The sequence below is a fragment of the Acipenser ruthenus genome, chromosome 3 (genome assembly GCF_902713425.1).
Source record: "Acipenser ruthenus chromosome 3, fAciRut3.2 maternal haplotype, whole genome shotgun sequence".
Lineage (NCBI taxonomy): Eukaryota > Metazoa > Chordata > Actinopteri > Acipenseriformes > Acipenseridae > Acipenser > Acipenser ruthenus.
In genome coordinates this window covers 91,309,170-91,316,296 of record NC_081191.1, presented here as the reverse complement: position 1 = coordinate 91,316,296, position 7,127 = coordinate 91,309,170, and the positions used below count along the sequence as shown (strand labels likewise).

The 7,127-nt window shown below is 38.0% G+C and overlaps 1 protein-coding gene across 1 annotated transcript in view; it reads left to right on the top strand.

The window, feature by feature from the left end:
* The first annotated feature begins 5,219 nt into the window (after positions 1-5,219).
* LOC117394762 (cadherin-10-like) overlaps positions 5,220-7,127 on the top strand; it is a 31,679-nt gene continuing 29,771 nt past the window's right edge. The window contains exon 1 of the mRNA XM_033993301.3: positions 5,220-5,484. The gene's annotated coding sequence lies outside the window, so the exon portion shown is untranslated. The remainder of the gene's footprint in view (positions 5,485-7,127) is intronic.

Below are 7,127 nucleotides of genomic sequence, written 5' to 3'. Positions count from 1 at the left end.
TTAAATAGATAGACTGAACGTATAGAACAGCAAGAAAACAGACAATCTACATTGACAGACAACATTCAGAAAGTGTGTACTAGAACGGAGATTCCCTTTCAAGTCAAAAATAACCATCAAGTATGGGATATTGCCGTCAGGCAGTAGGGATTGGCTGAGCTTTATAGCAAAGCTGCCGATAGGCCTCTGCGCGAGCTGCCACGCAAGCCCGCCCCCCTGGGAGCTTACTATACGCAGCGCGCAGACGCTCTTCCTCTTTTGTCTTCAGCATCGGTAGCGATAGGTAATAGAGCTGTTAACTGATTGTACTCGCTAAGCTTAGGCTTGAGAAGCTGGTTATTGCCCCTTCTCTGAGTTTATTTCATTTATACTCTTCGGAGTGATTATTATTTTGTTATTAAGGATTATATAAATTGTTTTACACTTATATATTTCCTTCACGCTTTGCTTCGGCATCGCGTTTGTCTCGTGGTCTCCATCTTTCCTGTGTTAATAATTATTTTATAATTATTAGTGTTGTGTTTTGGGTTTTTTTGTAAATAAAATTGTATATATTGTGTATATATATATTTTGTGAAGGACGCGGGTTGCGTTGGCCTTGGCCGCGAGCGTATCTGCAGCCCCGGTCTTGCCTTGGCTAGACCACGTGTGTGGAGCCTGCACTGCAGTCTCTCACATACTACCTCTGCGGTGTGTTCCACCAACCGCGTGGTAGCTGTACTGTGCCCACATATCATTGTGCCCCAGTCACATATCACTATCATATAGTGCTGCTGCAGCATCCCAAAAAAAATTCCCATTCACTGCACAGAGGAAGACAACCACAAAGCGCAATTCCCCAGCACCAACAGGTAAGTAGTGCACAGCATCCAAGACACTGTACCAGCACTTAACGTCTCCGCTCTGCAGGTCAGCTGATGCTTAGGCGTCTGTGCTAGCGTTCTACACTCGGTACTCACGCTCCGGCGTGCTGCGCTTCGGCGCTCTGGGTTCAGCGATTTGCCGCTTGGTGCAACGCTTCGGCGCTTTGTGCAGCGCTTCAGCACTTGTTGCTAGCGCGTCTGCGCTTGGGGACTCGGTGCTCGACGCGCTTCCCTCGACGCACACACTGTCGAAAAATCACCCTTGTTTCCTCAGCTACCTCTCTCTACTGAGGCGCTGAGGCCTCCTTTTATGTCAGGTGGCTGGGTGCTAATTGATTGATAATTGCTCCCACCTGACACAATAAACCTGGGCAAGGAGGAGAATTTAACCGCATCCCTGCCAATATTTACAAGGACAGAGCCCTGATCTGCCACACCTCTCCAACTTAATACCCCAAATCCCCCAATAACACTCAAATAATAAATAGTATTTCTTGCAGATTTGTTGGTCTCATCATACTATGTACTGGACACAAGCATGCCCTCATGATAATCATCACAAAAATAACTAGTAAATAAATTATAATAAATACATTTTTCAGATTTGCAATATAGTCAAAGTGGTTCCACTTCAACTGTACATAAATCACCACCCCATCACAGACATCCCATATCATTTGAAAAAAAAAAAAAAATAATAAGTCTTGCTCAACAAGAATTAAAATGACACATTAGCACTTGAAATCCTGTCTGTCTGGTCACTTTCTGGATGAAACTCAGGGCCAGCGATGTATTTTAACAGCACTTGTGGTTTTTGCTCGCCCACTGCTGATGACATCACCCAAGTAAAGTATGAGTATAAATACGTGTATTGATTTCTGAGTACGTAGGGAAATTGCTAACCAGTATATGGGGAATGTCATTTAGTGACTGAAAGCAAAAGTCTGTGTTAGTATACAAAACAGGCACTCCACAGTTCTAATTGTTCTAGAATACAGCTTGCAACAGGTTTGTTGTTCAAAAGTAGGTAAAGTGTATTGGTTAGAACTATGGAGTACTTAAGAATTAAAGAATAATTCATTGGGCTCCTGAGTGGCGCATCCGGTAAAGGTGCTCCGTGTGGAGTGCAGGATGCGCCCTATAGCCTGGACGTTGCCGGTTCGAGTCCAGGCTATTCCACAGACGACTGTCAATGGGAGCTCCCAGGGGGTGGCGCACAATTGGCCGAATGCCTCTAGGGGGGAGGGCTTAGGTCGGCCAGGGTGTCCTCAGCTCACCGCGCACCAGCGACCCCTGTGGTATGGCTGGGTGCCTGCGAGCTTGCCTGTAAGCTGCCCAGCGCTGCCTTGTCCTCCGATGCTGTAGCTCTGAGGTGGCTGCATGGTGGGTCTGCAGTGTGTAAAAGAAGCAGTCGGCTCCTTCTCCACCCTTGCCCCTCAGTGGTGGAACGACCTACCCACGGATATTAGGACTGCTCAGTCCCCGAACACCTTCTGGCGCCTCCTCAAGACACACCTGTTCAGACAGCATCTGTATACCTCACAACTTTCGACTATACTGAACTATATGGCACCCACCTGTATCAGTACTTACATCATCTTGTACTTGCACTTAACTGCTCCACACTTTGCTGTATTCTACTACTGCTCTCAATCATAATTATATTTTCTGTATCTTGTACTTGATTTTACTGTTAAAGGTAACCGTATTCAGGTTTTTTTCTAAGTGCTCTTATTTGAAATCATTCTTATCCATTTATTGTACTTACTACTTGCTCTTAATGGAATTTACTCTCATAACCAAATATTTGTAAGTCTAACTGTTCTTAGTCGTAAGTGCTCTCAAATGTAATTATTTACTGTATGTTTTATTTTCTCTCATTTGAATGTGCCCTTACTACTGATTTTATTGTATTCTATAACTGCTATTATCTGTAATATGATACTTTATAATGTGATATTGTAACAACTGTAGGTCACCCTGGATAAGGGTGTCTGCTAAGAAGAAGAAGAAGAAGAAGAAGAAGAAGAAGAAGAAGAAGAAGAAGAAGAAGAAGGAGCTAAGGGAGTTGTTGCAAGACATAACATGCCTGCAGCACTATGTCACGATTTATAAATACATTTGTTAGGGTCTATTTATTTGATCTAGAGTGTACCAAGGTTACCAAGGTTATGAAAAGCAACATCTTTAATAGTTAATTTGATTGTGTCAGTGCATTTTATCTATAAAGCTGAAAAATGTAAAGTAGACCCATTTTTAAAGATTTAAACAACAACATTTTTTTTTTACTGGTTAAAAATGTAATTAATTGAATAGCCCTGTATTTGTCTTTTTGTACAAAAGCCTGGTTTTGTCGGTATCCCACAGCAATACTACAGGAGACCACTAGCACCAAATCCCAGCTGTTCTAATTTAATACATTTTGGGGTACAATCGTGGGGGGGTTTTTGTCGTTGGTAGGTACCCATGATAGATCTTACTTAAGGCTAGTGTACAATGAATTGCATCTTATTGCTAAGTTACAGAAAAGTCTAGGCTTAAAGCAATCAGCTGTCTGATGACCAAACATGATGATAACAAAAGCGTAAAGCATGAAAAATACCTATTTAAATATTTATTTATTGCAAAGGGCTGCATTTTTTAAATTTGTAGTAGCTTTAGTATTTTTATAACCTTAAACTATAAAGCACAATAATTTCAAAAATATGGAACGTTTAATAAATGGTGTCACTTAAGAAAAACACTGAATGAAGAGGTCTTTAAACCCCTCGTACTGTATGGTTATGTTTTCCTATTTGGTCAAAGAAAATTGCTTGGTTTGGCCTTTAGTTGTAGTAGAGAGTTGCGTGACGTCACAAACGGGATCTTCACTGCTGAAGTCTCGCGAACATAAGGAACGGCTTTAGGGCATGTTTACATGCAAGTGATATGTGCTGCTACGCCACATTCTCACAACAATGGAGGGAGAATTTGGAGTTTTTAAACTGCATGCAAACCCCACTGTTGTGTGTTGTCAGTAGATGCAGTTTCTGTTCCAATTTCCTGAAACAGAATAAACATTAAATAGTATTGTGTTAGTTATTTCTTTGTTTGTTCTTTCATCAAGGATATCAACAACCTAACCCCACTTCCCACCAATATCTGAAATTTGATCATTTTTTCTCACATCCTTGAAGCTTATTTTAACAGGTTAAGCACAACTCTATTGAAGACCATTCCAGAACTTTTTATGCCAGCAATGCATCAAGAAGTAAAACAGAACTGAAAATCAAATAATGAAATGTGTAAGAGAATTAGCCATGTTTAACCTTTAAAATTATAATAATAATAATAATAATAATAATAATAATAATAATAATAATAATAATAATAATAAAAACGGGTTGATGTAATAAACCCTGAGATCATATGATTTATCAATTCAGACTCAAACTCTTAGTCATTTGTTCTGATGGAGTATGTTATCCTCATTTTCAATTCTGCAGCTCCACCCCCAGCACTATTTTTTTTTTTTTTTAAATATAGTATTTATTTATTTCCATCAAGGCCACTAATCAATCCAAGTTTGAACAGAGTGCACTTATGAAAAATGTGGGGAGTCAGCCTGCTACTGGCCTTTGCTGATTAAAATCCCAGGAGTGTTCCTTCATAAATTAAAAATTAACCAAAAACATGTCACACAAATGACATTTCATACCAAATAGCATGACATAATTGCATCATATATGAAAAAGAACAGTATGCCAAGCTCCAAGTATGTGCATATTACAAAGTAATGTACACATTTATTTTTTTGCTGCACTAGACTATGATGCTGATGCATTACAGTACTCATTATTATTATTATTATTATTATTATTATTATTATTATTATTATTATTATTATTATTATTATTAGTAGTAGTAGTAGTAGTAGTCGTAGTAGTCTTAGTAATGTTTACAATCTCATAATAATGCAATACAAAAAGTTAGTCATTTCCTTCCACATGACAGATAGCCCTTGTCAAATTTTAAAATATACTCTACTAAAATGCCACTGTTTTGCTAATTAAAAATACAAATGGTGGTAAATATTTATGAAGAAATATGTTTATGCCTTTCTGATAGCAACGGTGCCACTCTTTCTCGGCTACTGCAGCTTGTGGAAAGGGGTGGAAAGGGGGGGGGGGGTGGAGCGACTCATCTAAAAATTATTTACAAGTTGCTGGCATGTTTTTACCGTTTTATTATCATTGGAGAAACAGATTAGAACAGGAGGAGATAGCCTTCAGACATCAAACACCAGCTATAATGGGGGGAGGGGTTATTAACAAAGCCGTACTCTTTGAACACTCCCACTGCATTCACATGGAAATCTTCCGGAATATCCAACATGTAATGCCCGCATCCTCAATTCTGCAGCTCCATCATCTCCAGCTCCGTTTTTTTTGTATTAATCAGCCAATCAGAATGTCAACCAATCAGGAGGAGTGCCATCCAGAGCAAAAAAGTGATGCGGAGTGAGGCAGCCGTGGAGCAGACTGTATTGACTCAGTTCAACTGCTGCAGTGAAAGGATACACATCACGTTATTTGATAGTGGTTTGCCTTATGCTAGGATTGTGAACTTCTGTCGGTATCAGGTAAGTGTGATTTAATACAAACCTCTTATTGGATTTACTTAACTTTATTAAAACATGTGTATGTGAAAACGAGAAAATAAACCATATGAGGACCCTTTGTATTAATTAAGTTTTATTTCTTAAGTACTGTGTGGACCTTTCTTAAAATAAAAAAAAAGTAGTGACCCGATCCCCTCCCTTATTAAACAACGCAAAACGGCCAATTATATACATGCACACAGTGCAAGTTCAAACAACCTTGCCTTGTCGTGTGTTTTACTTATTCTGTTTAAAATAAACATAATCCTATTCATTTTACATGTATTTATGATTTATAGTGCTCGAGTGCACTTCTTATTAAAAAGTGGATTACGAACGTTTGTTTGTGCATCTATACACACTTACATTAATTATTTCCATAATTTGACATATGAGCAATATATTTTCTTATTAGATAATACATTTCACCTGGTACAGTTCAAAGACCATTAGTAGTTCTTAGTTCTAAAAACATCCATTTATAAATCATCTCGTTCTAAATGAAAACATTCTTTGTATGTTAAAAGGTTTAATTATTGTGGGAAACATACACATAGATAAGGGAAACTAATAATTAAAGCACAATATTGCAAGCAGTTTCAAAGGAAATTGTTTTGCATGTCAACAAGTGTGCTATTTTTTAAAATTATATTTTTTTCCAAAGTCATCAGTTGTTTGTATTGTTTTACAATATACTTTTCTCTTGAAATAGGCTATTGCAACTTGAAATGGTTCGTGTGTGACACCTATTGTTCATTAGCCTACCTATTATACATTTTTTGCACCATTCTGTAACAGGCTTTAGACTCTTCACATTAACATTTTTGATGCAGTAACATTTGTTTAATTTAACCAGGCTTTAAACTATATGAACTGTGGCTATGACATAAGCTCATACAGTGTTAATTGGATGCCACCGAAAGAAAACCATACAGTTTTGTAATGCAGTTATCGTCACCCAGAGCACATGAAAGGGGCATTCATAATTCACTTGTGGGATTAGTATTTATAAATATGCTAATTATATGAATTCAGGGAGGCACATTTCTTTGTACAACATAAGACATTCTTGAAAGTCTGCAGTTGATTGATTTTGATCAAATGCAGATAATGAATAAGGCTGTATACATCAGCTATATGAAAGAGGCTTGTCACTGCTGCAATAAAATCCATATTTTATGTGGATTTAGTGCAGCACTTTGTATGATGAAACGAAGTATGTAAAAGTAAGTGCTTTAAATGTCAGGAGGCAAAACCAACCCAAGGGGCTTTGTCCAACACTGAACATATGCTTCAAAGTGCTGCTCAGACTGACCAAGGTCTGTTCCATTAATACTGTGTGTGGGCCTCATCTTAAATCCAGGGCAGCCATTAGCATGCATTCCTTGAATCTTAAAAAGATGAAGACCAATGTAGACAACAAAGTTCAGAAGCATATATCATTGGAATATCAACTAACAAAAAGACCAGAAAATATATATATATATTAATTAAAAATTGGAGAGGGGCACTGGAAATGGATGCCATCACCATAGTTACATGGATTATGGTTAAATAAAGTTTTTATTTTTTTTAAGTACTCCCAACATTATTCTACATGATGAATTTGAAAACAACCAGCTGTA